Source organism: Poecilia reticulata, linkage group LG18, assembly GCF_000633615.1.
Source record: "Poecilia reticulata strain Guanapo linkage group LG18, Guppy_female_1.0+MT, whole genome shotgun sequence".
Taxonomy (NCBI): domain Eukaryota; kingdom Metazoa; phylum Chordata; class Actinopteri; order Cyprinodontiformes; family Poeciliidae; genus Poecilia; species Poecilia reticulata.
In genome coordinates this window covers 13,212,174-13,224,376 of record NC_024348.1, presented here as the reverse complement: position 1 = coordinate 13,224,376, position 12,203 = coordinate 13,212,174, and the positions used below count along the sequence as shown (strand labels likewise).

The 12,203-nt window shown below is 36.2% G+C and overlaps 1 long non-coding RNA gene across 1 annotated transcript; it reads left to right on the top strand.

The window, feature by feature from the left end:
* Positions 1 to 2,723: 2,723 nt before the first annotated feature.
* On the top strand, positions 2,724 to 3,142 carry LOC103480608 (uncharacterized). Its single transcript, XR_536125.1, has 2 exons — positions 2,724 to 2,812; positions 2,916 to 3,142. It is a non-coding gene; the product is annotated as an uncharacterized LOC103480608 (long non-coding RNA).
* Positions 3,143 to 12,203: the final 9,061 nt, after the last annotated feature.

Genomic DNA, 12,203 nt, shown 5'->3' with positions numbered 1-12,203 from the left:
AATAAAATCCTCTTGCACAAAAAAACTTAAAAATTAGATTTCAATAATTTAGCTTTCCTTGTTAGAAAATAAATATATTTATAGGATTAAATCCGGGGAAAAATACATGCAAACTTTGTGTTTTTATAACATTTTTACACATGCTGTACTGGGGCTGGACTATAAATCAATAAGATTATATATCCTGATAGACATGTGATCAATAGCAATAGATAATGTGTCAATATTCAGTATATAGAATATTTACTGAACCCAGATCCAGAACCGCACAGCATTCTGGGAGATGTAGGCAGAGGAATGACTTTAGTCGCTCAACTTCTCACAGCTAGTTAAGCTAGGTTGGTGGAATCAACTCACTCGTTCTGTGGTTACCTAGCAACTCACTCATTCTGTAGTTACCTAGCAACTCACTCATTCTGTGATTACCTAGCAACAACCTGTTGAGTAACTGACACAGCAGCAGTTTCAGGTTTCGCCTGATAATTGCTAATAAATAAAAACAACACAGTGGATTGAAAACTGTGGATAAAACATGAAAAGCCACCAGTTTGACAATATTTCAGATATTTAAACAAAAAAAAAAACTAATCAATAATTATTGATATCGACTGATATGAAATGCTTATATCGTGATAAGTTTTTCAGTCATATCGTCCAGTAATATGCTGCACCTTCAAAAGTCACTCATTATAACACTGATGTAATTTAGAAACTGTTACAGATATAAAAATGCTTCATTAAAAAGAAACTCCATCGCTCACTTTTTCCACAATGTGTGAAGAAATGTAAATATTTTAAAGTTTACAGTGCTGTGTCTGTTTTGAAGAAACGATTTTAAAATATATTTTACCTCCAGTTTGGTAGATCTGTCTTAAAAACAGAGCATGTTTATTTTTTTTTAAACCAAAATGTGGGGTTCCTCAAGGCGACGTCTTTGGCCCACTTATTTTGTTGCAGTATAAAAGTATACACCAATGGAAAGATCATTAATAAATTTCTCCTTTATGCAGATGACATTCACCTGTACTGGTGTGTTATTATTCTTTTAAAACAACGTGGTGGTGACATTTGTTTTCATCCAACGCCTGAGTCTAAGGGGAGGAACTGAAGTGGAGGATTGTGACGCGTCAAAAGCAGCTCTGATTCAAAGCTGATTCACGGCCTGCTGCCGGTTTGAGGATGAGATAATGGCAGCTGGTGCCAAACATCTGATTTAAACAGTTCCTGTAAAATCACACGACCAAACAAACCCTGCTCCTGCTCAGAGGTCGTGACCTGTTAACACGGTTATGTGTGTAACTCAGATAATTACTGCTTTGTGTCGCCATGTGAGCTACAGGCTTATCTTTACATTCCACATCTATGTCCATCTAAGCTTTTAACACCTGCAGCGCATTCGCTCCACTTGGTGGACTGACTGACTGACTGACTGACTGACTGACTGACTGGAGAAGGTGTGCGTGTGAAAGATGATGTGGCTGCTGCTGCTGCTGAACACATTTTCAATTTCCTCTGACCCGGGAACAACCTTTCACAGCCAGGGTGTTTAGTTTGGGCTTTAGAGGGCTTAGGGGGACACAGGAAGCGAACGGGGGGCACGTCAGCAGCGAGGAGGACGGAGAGCGAAACCCGGTTCCATCCATCGCTTCAAAGTGACAAAGTTACATTTTTACCATTTTTCATAAATATTTTTTTACATAAAGGGACAGTGAATGTATCTTTAATTATTTAATTTGTTATTTAATATAATTGACATTTATTAGCATTTTATGTAGCTTAATACACTGTAATTTATTGAAGCCTTTGTTTTAAAATACCTTGGAGAAGAACTAACTACTAGTTCAACTAACTACTAGTTCAACTAACTACTAGTTCAAATTCAATTCAAAAATACATTTCTGATCCCAAAGGGAAATTAAATGTTGTAACTCATTAATTTAAAGTTTTAAGAGAGTAATAAAGTGACAACTGAGGGCAAATAATTTATTTTGATACTTTTTGTTTGTAGTAAAAAACGCCAGTTACTCAACAGGTTGTTGCTAGGTAACCAGAGAGCGAGAGAGTGAGTTGATTGCATCATCGTAGGGCTTTGTTTTTTGTTTGTTTTTGTTTTTTAGCTTTTGACACTTCAGTTTTTACCATGACAACACCGGCTTTGTTTTGTTTTGAAAATAAATAAAGTGTTAAACAAACAACAACAACAAAAAGGATGTAATTCAGAGTGATCTCCAGGCTCTCCATGTTTTCTGAATGTTGAAAAGAAATGCCACACATGCAGTTTTACATAACAATGTTACTCAAATGTTGCAGCAATGATTTCACGTTATTTACTCTCCTGCTATGCTATGCAGACACTCTGTTTGCACTGATGAAAATGTACGCATGGCAACCCAACGTACTTTCAAATTTCAATTCAAAAATACTTGATTGATCCCAAAGGGAAAGTTAAACGCTCCTTTCCGACCCCTCAGGGATTTCTGGCTTCAGTTGTGGTATTATTTTGGCTTTTCCGATGTTAATCAGCTGTTCCCCGTTGCTATGGTTACGCACCATAACAAAGCAGCAAAGTATGAAAAACATTGCCATAAATCACACAGTATCCACAACAAGAAGGAACGGTTGTCCAAAAAGAAAAAAATCTCAATGAAAACAGATAAATAAACAATCCTTAGTTATGCAAAAACTGTGATGTCACAGAAAACAATTTACTTTCACCAACTAAAGAAAATGTGCTTTCTTTAATCACATTTAGACTTTTACAGCACGTTTTTGATCTGCCAAAATACACGGGGGAGATGAGAAAAACCACAAAGTTAGTGTTTTAAACAGCCAGATGTAATAGCTAAACTATTCCAAACAGGTTCTGATTGAGTAAAATATAGATCATAAAAATGTAATGTAATCTCTATTAACAGAATTGGAGCCGCACGGCCCAGCAGGGCGGCTGGGTAAACTGTCAGGACGGAGAAGAAGAGCAACAAAACAACAGGAAAGCCACCGTGACGAGGAAACAGCTGTTACAGATGTGGCTGATGGCTCATTTTTGACTGCAAGACGGAGGTTTTCAAAGTTGTTTTGGATCTTTTATGATTTCATCTGGTTATGATCTGCGTCCTGCGTCGTTCTCAACAACAGAAAAGTTTTTAAAAAAGCAGAATATCGAGCGGCGGTTGGGTTCAGCTAACCGAAAAGTTCACAGGAGGTCAAGCAGCAGTCTGGTTTTTATTATCACCATTAATTAAATTTATCTCTAAATTGATGTAATTTATGAAGCCCTTTTCATCTGTGGAAGGTGGAGGCCGAACTCGGGACACATTTCGGGGTTAAATTTGGTGAGAAGAGGGAAACAGTGTGCGGTGTGTGTCGTGTCCTCAGGGCTACGGGTCAGTGACTAAATGTGGTTAAACAGCTCAAGATTTCATGCAGATTCCTTGAACTAATTAAGAACAAAGCTGCCCAGCTCTCTGCCAAATTTTCTGGATAGGGACTTGTGGGAAGACTTCCGAATGAAACAAGGATGTGGGTTTTTTATCCAATTCCTCAAGGTTACTGTGTGACAATTTAGCTGGTCCTCATCAGACTTTGTATGGTTTTATTTATGGAAGAGTCAGCATTACTTACATCTAAAACAGTTTGCTAGTGTAAGTCTTTATTTTTACTACGAGCTGTATAATCTTCAGCAGCTGCTCCGTCTCCTCAGTGTTTGTGGTTCGTACTGTAATCCTCATGACTTTGAGGTAAAACAATACTTTCACAGGATGTTCGGCAAAACAACAGAAACATGTAGAAACGGATCAAACTGCTTTTATTTCAAAACAAAATCAACAATCATCTATTCTGTCTAAAGACTCTGAATGCATGTTTCAGAGTGCCATCTAAACAACAGCAGGTAATGCTAACGCTTAGCCTGGCTATCACCTCTCTACAGAATCCTGCTTGATTCTCATCGCCCTCACTTCTCCAGCAGGGATTTCTCCCGTTGAGCTTGATTTCTAAAGAACGATGACTTCAATTTTCTGCTTTTTCGGCGGTGGAGGAAGTGAACAAAGATATTGCTGTTCAGTTTTAAGCAATAAAAATGTTTATTTTCTTATTTTAAAAAAAATAATGAATTATTTATTTAATTTGTTTCTGTATTCTTCATATTGTATAACATTAATTGTCAGAATAATTGATTACTAAAATAATTGTTAGTTCCAGATACGACAGAGTTTTAGGTCCAGGCTAAACATTTATAAAACATAAAATTATGAGAATAAAGACTTTCAAGAATAAAGTGAAAATTATACGTGAATTGAAGTATTTATGAGAATAAAGTCATAATATTACAACCTAATCTGGTTAAATTACAGCTTTGTTCTTGTAATCTTTATTTTTTCTTCATTCATTTTCCTCATCTATTCCATCATATTGAAAATTGTTCTCATTATGTAATGCAAAGGTTTTTTAAATATCTGGGTAAGAAAGTGATTTAATTGCATTAAAACATCATTTAGCCCTGTTTATTCACTAATCGGGGAAAAAATAAAGGGAAGTGTGTATGTTTGAGAAGTTTGTGAAACCTTAGCTTAAATAACAGAGACCATTAAAGAAAACTTTATTTTCAAATGAATTTGTTTTGCAGAGTTTTGAGCCAACTCATTAATATCAGTGCAGCAACTGTTTTCGGGAAACGTTTATTTTTGTGATTTAAGATGGGGACAACTCGATGCAGCCCAAAGCTAAACACTCATTATTTATGAGCAACCACTGGCTCCGTCTGATTTCTGACTCATTTAACTATTTTCCCCTCATTTTGGACGGCGTGTGTCACCAAAAACTTCACAGGAAAGCGTCATGCTACTGCTGGGATGAAGGATGGTTCAGATTAGGAGAATATCTGGGTAGACAGACTTAATCCCAACTGTCACACGTCTGATGACGCAACAAAACGGAGGGATTAAAGCAGCGTCTCTGACAAATAAAGCCTCACATGGAAAAGGAGCCGAGGCAGAAGTGAAGTACAGAAGACAAAGAGCGAGTCGATTTTTCACTGACAAAATAAATGATGAACGACAAAAACGAACGTGGAGGAAAATGAGACGCCATGAAACACATCAGGCGTGTTTAACGTTAATTATACGGAAATCAAGAAAAAAAATTAGGCTAAATAGGTAAAAGTTTTGTCTGTTTTCCTTTAAAAGCATAAAGTTTTCCACTTAAACTTTATATTTTCTGTTTTTTCACTTTTGTGCCACCTTTATTTAAATACCCAAAAATTGTACTCAAGTCTAATCAGGTACTGAGAAACTGATCAAATCAATCATTTATTATTCAAAATGACATCATAAGATGGACCAAAATATTATATTAAGTGGAAGTTATGGTATTTTAAAGATCAAAATTACAATAATTCATATAAGAAACAAAAAGTCAAATCGGGCAAAAGAAAATGTTTCCAAATCAGTTTATTTTAATTAAAAAACCTGCCTGCGTCTGTGTCTGGTGATTTTAGGTTAAAACATGTTTGTTTTTCATTCAGTGGGAAGAAAATCCAGAAATTTTACTCAAATAGGAGAAGAAATACTTCATAATAAAATTATTCAATTAAAAGTAAAAAGTACATAATAGTAAAAATACTTCTAAAAGTAATTTTTTTCAAAAAAGTTACTCAAGTAAATGTAATTAACTAAAAGTAACTAGTTACTTATTATAAAGTTTATTTGATGGGGACAGACGCACATCGACAGACAGACTGAATAAAACATCATCCCATGTTTGCATCATGGTGCAACTTGTCCCTAGATGGGCTTTTAAAAAGTAACTCTAAAAATTGAAGTGATAATCATTTAAAATAGCACAACATTAAAAATGGACACAGTTCTGTTTTGACACAACCAGAGTTGTGTTTGATTTTTGAACGTACTAAAACTGGTTGCAGACTTTAAATGAACAGGAAGTGAGTCCAAACTGCAGAAACTCTCACAGACGCAGCACTTTGAGCAAAAGTGGTTCTTTGAAAGGAGATGTTACAATTTCCATCCAAAGCTGCTCTGGTAGATCTGCTGTTGCCCTGCAGTCTCTGCATGCTATCACTTAATGGTGTAGGTGCAAGTCCATTTAAACACTTAAAAATCAATTTTAATACGTTATAATTTAGAAAATGTGTAAAATCCAAAATGCCAAATTTAGCCAAAATGTGACAGAGATGGAATCTAATCACTTTTGATATAAAACTTTAAGGCGCGATTATAGAGACTTGCTAATGTTTTGAGTAGTTTGATTAGACAGGAGCTCCGTAGGTAAAATTTGAGAGCATCAGTGAGTTCAAAAGCATCTCTGCACAGTCAAGTGTCAAACAATGTCTAATAATTTTAAAACAATTTATATTCCATCTAACAGTTTTGCAGATTTTATCAACATGGCTCCTAAAATTTAACTGAGCATCCAGAATTATTCCTAAACATTTTTCTTGTGATACTTGTTCAATAAGGCCCCATTGATCTGAATATTCAAGGACTGAAATTATGTTTTCTTGATTGAAAAGCAAATGCACTTTATTTTCTTTGTATTGAGAGTTAAGCAAGAATCCTTTAGCCATGTTGATAGTCTCTGCAGACTGTTCTGAAGTTTTTCACTAACAACAATACCGCTTTTGTGCGATGTGTAAACAATGGGGTCATCAGCATACAAATTTCAGGAAGGCTGTTAACATACAAACTGAAAAGGACCGGACCTAAGATGGTTCCTTGTGGAATCCCTGTTACCATTTTGCAGAAGACAGATTTACTGTTATTAATGACAACACATTTTTCACGATCTTCCAAATATGATTTAAACCAAGACAATGACCGTTCTGAGAAATTAAATGATGAAAGCCTTGAGATCAGTAAATTGTGATTCACCGTATCAAAGGCCTGTTTCAAATCAAGAAAAACTGCACCAGTCATTTGTCCCTTGTGAAGTGATTGTTTAACCTTTTCAAGCAGCACTTACAGCGTCTCTGTGGAATGTGGACGTCTGAAACCAAACTGAAGCGCAGGCAGAAGATTGTTACTTTCTAAATGCAGTACTCGTTGTTCCAGAATAATTTTCTCCAGCACTTTTGACATGACCGGAACCAGTTATTGGCCTGCAGTTGCTGATTTCTTTCTTTCCACCTCTGCTGCTGTTTTAGTTTTATAAATTAAACATTTATAATATTTCATATCTAATAATTTGTCATTAACATTCCAAACGAAAATCCCCAAAGTTTGAATGAAAGACAATATTTTTAAGAGTAAAAAACAAAAACACACCATATAAAAAAATATAGATAACATTTTAAAACTTTACACATTTAAAATGCTTTTGTTTTAAACTCAATATCCTGTTTTGCTGACAGTCACAATAATTAAAACTAACAAACAAAAGCATTAAAAGCTTTTTTTTTCTGAAATAAAAGCTATATTTTTGTTTTAAAAACTTTACTTTACTACCTGGGATCATGTCTTGCATCCCAGCAGACAGAAACTGACTCGGTAAAAATTATTTACAGCCACAGAGAGAAGACTGCGACTAGCTAACAGTTAGCTGCTAACATTAGCATCCGTTTGCAGCCTCCTATCCTCAATAAACAGAACAGAAAATACACTTTTTGGAATATTTCAAAACTCTGAACTACATTTTATCCTCTCTAGTTAAAATATTATAAATATAAATTATGTTTGGGGGCATTTTTGGCTTCCTAGCTGTCAAAGACTAAAGAAACTAAGCCACTGAGAGAATAGTGCGATTAGCTAACAGTTAGCCGCTAACAATGCTAACGTTAGCATCCGGTTGGAGCTTCCCATCGTTACAAAAATAAATAACTTTGTGCATTTAAGAATACTGGACTGTATTTGATCCTTTCTAGTTCAAATATGATCATATATGTTATCTATACACTGAAAAATAATAAAAAAAAACAACTTTAGATGCATTAAACCATTTTTGTAATGTTATTAAAAATAGTGTCAAAAATTCTCAAATTAAACTTAAAGGAACATGTTTTAGAAGAGGTGTAGAGAAGACAGTTTTTAGTTTTGTTTTTAACCTAAAACCCAAATTATGTCATCATGTTCTTTTTTTTATCCGTTTTTATTTATGGTCTTATTTTGGGGACGTGTTTTCTACATACAAACAAACTGCTGGAGCTCGACTTGATTACTGTCCCAATCAGACCCGCTGCTCATCAGTGACATATTGTTTAAAAAAATCCCTGTTTTCGAGGCGTCCGCTCCCCCGCCGACGTTCACACAGCTCGGTGCCGACGAGACGAAACGCACATCGCAAAGCTATTAGTCTGCGCTGCGGGAGGGAGAGAGAGAGAGAGGCGGGAGGGGGGCTGCAGCGTAAAGTGTGTCTGTTTGTCAAACAACGCGTTTCTTACAACCATCATGAGTTACACATGTACGGCGCTCCTCTGCACAGAGACACACTGTTGTTAATCAGGGCTTTATAGCTAACACATGTAGCACCAGTTGGCCATGATGACATACAGCCTCTGGCTTGAAAACATGGTTCATTAGGTCAGGGTGTGTGTGTGTGTGTGTGTTCACACTGCTCATGCTAAAGTGTTTGTGTTTATCTGAGTGAATCATTTGTGAGCACTGAGGATATAATAGAGTGTTTGTATCGAACTTTAACCATGATTTCCTTTGTAAGTAGAGAAGCGAACCGGATTACTAATCTGAGTGAGCGTTTGTTTTTTCCTGCAGGTTGTAAGTCATCACCACCTCCGTCTCTGTTTTTATCGTTTATTTGCTGAATCTCGTCATCAGTGGTGGGAAAAGTTCAAGTTCAGAGATTTAGAGCTGTTGTTCTGACGAAGACAAGATGCTATTCTAGTATAAACTGGGATTAATCTCAATTTTTTTTGTTTTTTCCAAGTGATGTTTACAGCAGGAATTCAAATCGGTTTTATTGTGAAAATCCAAGCCGTAGATCAGAAAGTGTCTGACTGGTTTTGGTTTGAAGCCAGATGAGACGTTTGAGGTGGAGAACGGGAATAAATCTGTCTGGGTTTTAATTCTAGTGTAGATATGAAACTACCATGACAACAACCAGTTGTTATGCTGTCCAAAGTGCGGCGCGGGGGCCGTTTTTGGCACCTCAACTGATTTTTTTTGTGGCCCCCAAAACAGAATTCATGTACGGTTCATATCATTTTTTTTATGGAAAATGTTAAAGTATTTATCCTTTAACAACAATATATAAGTTTTGCTTTTTAAAACATTTTAATATCTAAACATAAACTATATGCATTTCTGTTAATGAAACAAGAGTAAATAAGTGTTTTTATATCTTGGTTCTACAATAATTTACAGATTGTTTTCCCACAGAATAATTATTTTATTTAACTAAAATGTTGCATGTTTATTGTTTAGCAAGTTAATAAATGCACAAAATATTTTAACTTTTTTTATTTTACAAAAAAATACTAATATACTAAAACTGACTTTATTCTCAAAATATTATGACTTGTCTTACAACTTTATTCGCATATGACATTATTGTAATTTTATGACTTTCTAGTAATTTTATAACTTTATTCTGATAATACTATGATTTTATTTTTGAATTATTTCAAATAAGTATTATTTCGACTGTCATGTTATTTTGAATTAATTTTAGTACGACTTTATTCTCATAATTTTATGATTTTATTTATTCTTGTATTATTTTGGACGTTATTCTCATTATTTGGACCTTTTCTCATTATTTTATGACTTTATTCTCATATAACTATGATTTTATTCTTGTTTTATTTCAAATTTGTTCCACTATTATTTCTACTTCATTCTCATATTATTTTGAATTTATTCTCATAATTAAATGTTTAGATTTTCTTTGCGTGATCCTGGTACTCTGTTGTAAAGGCAATAAAAATAATAAAAATCACCTTTTAAACAACTGGACAATAAAACACCTGCAGGTTTTATCCTTTACATTCTGCACAAGTCAAAGACCGTGAACTTTTAAAATGTCCCATTAAATCCTAACGCCGGGAACGTTTAAAGTTACAAGACAATAACTGCAGAGGAATTCACCCGCTGAGACATGATGGGTTTTACATTCAACGCTCCGCCGAGAAGTTTCTAAACACAGCTGCTCCACAAACAGGAACGAGCGTCGGAGCCGGATCGCCGCTAAAACACCCAGCAAAACAACGACAGAAAAAAAAAAGATAAAAAAAATCATTGTGTACACCATCACTACCCATTTCCCAGAAGTGGTAGCAGTGATCTGTTAGTCAGTTTCCCTGTTGGACTTCTCGTACGTATATACACACACACGCACACACACACGCGCACACACACACACACACACGTTAACAAAGAAAAATTCCCAGAGAGGTCTGCATTGAATCAGATCTGAAAACGGGAATTACAGTATCGCCATCCGACACTTTAATGTTTTTTCTGCTCACCGTGGAGAACTGTGACATAACGCATTCCTCAACTTTAATCCTAAAACCAAATCCCGACCACACAGTCCAGCCAAAACGGCCCAAAAAATTTCCTCAAAGACGGACTAACGAGCAAAACGTCGCTAAAACACGGAGCGATCAGACTCAAATGTGGTCCACATAAAAAACAAAGGAATGAGCAGCTGGCAGAAGTTCACACAGAAACAAACGCACAGTAGTCGTCTTTGCTTCGCAAATAAAAAAGCACAAAGTTTCTGGTCAGGCCGCAGATATTTTTTGGGGGAGTATTAGTAAAACACATTTTGGATGGAAAGTGAAAGAGATGAACAGAAAGAAGTCCAGATGATTGGAACCGCAGGCATCCAGAGGGAAACAGACAGATAAATTATCCAGTCAAACATGATTCGCCTGGGACGCGTCCAGCTTTAAATCAACTTACTTTAATAAATCTTTTCTGGCGGATTTGTTTACTGGTTAGCCACAATCCAAGTTAGAGAGAAAAGCGTCTCAGTAGCTCAGGATCTTAATTTACTGCAAACCGTTGGAATAAGTGCCGACACAGATCATGTCCATTAGGTCAGAATGTCCAGAATGGTGATTTTGAAGACATGTTTTTATGATCGATTGGTTAATTTTGGAGACAAATTCTTAAGAAAAGTTGTGCTAATTTGTCTGAGTATTTAGTGCTTCTTTGTGTTGGTTTACAAAAAAAAAAGCTTCAGAAAAATCCAGAAATTACAGGGAAGGAAACTCCAGCAAAGAGGTGAGTTTGTGTTTATTTAACCTTTGACCCCCTGACGCTCATCAGTAACCAGGAGACTGGGGAAAGTGTGTGTGCTGTCTCATCTGTCTTCATTAGGCTACTGTGTGTGTGTGTGTTATGAAGCGCTTTGTTCTGGAGGTGAACCCACCTTTCTACCAAAACCAAGTCGGGTCTCCTCCTCCTCCTCCTGCGGGTCGCACCGAAAGAACATGGCCGCCCTTAAAGAAAGAAAACACAAAACATTTATTTACTTTCATTAATCTGTGCCAGATCTCAGCCAAAATAATCTGAAAGGATTACAACAAACAGGCCCGGTTCAAATCCAGCTGCATTCGTTTCAGTCCCAGCCAGGCTCCCCGTCCCGTCCCAGGAGATCACCGGGGTCCAATGAATGTTCTTCACAAAACCGAAACTATCAGACTTTATAAACAGTTTAATGTTTAGAAATCAACCAGAATCCAAACGGAGATCAAATGGAAACTAATCAGTCTGACTGCTGATCCAGATATATTCAGTTTACTGCTGATTTCTTTTGAAATATCAGCAACACCTTTAGAAACAAGACGATTTTCATCCATCGGTTTTTGGCTCAAACCTCCTGAGATCAACCTGATCTTGTTGTTGTACATCTATCCACCTGCTCCTCTCTGTGTGAAGCAAAGATAACGACCTGATATCTGATTGTCTCAGCCAGACGGTATGCAAAGGAGAATCAAACCAGGAAGTGATGGAGATGCTTTGAGTTTTGTTGACATGAACAGGTGCAGGATGAGCTGGATGGATGCAGACCAATGCTCATCTTCAGTTTCGGTACAAAGCTCTGATGTGAAACACCTGAAGTAACACCTGTAGCAGAAAAACAGCAGCAAACATGAGGTAACAAATGCTCAGCTCACAGGAGACCAAGATTAAACTTTATCGACTACTTTCAAAACACAACATGGAGCCAAACACCTCTACGAATCACCTGTCCAGAAACCAACCAGAAACTAACCAAAATATAATCAGGAA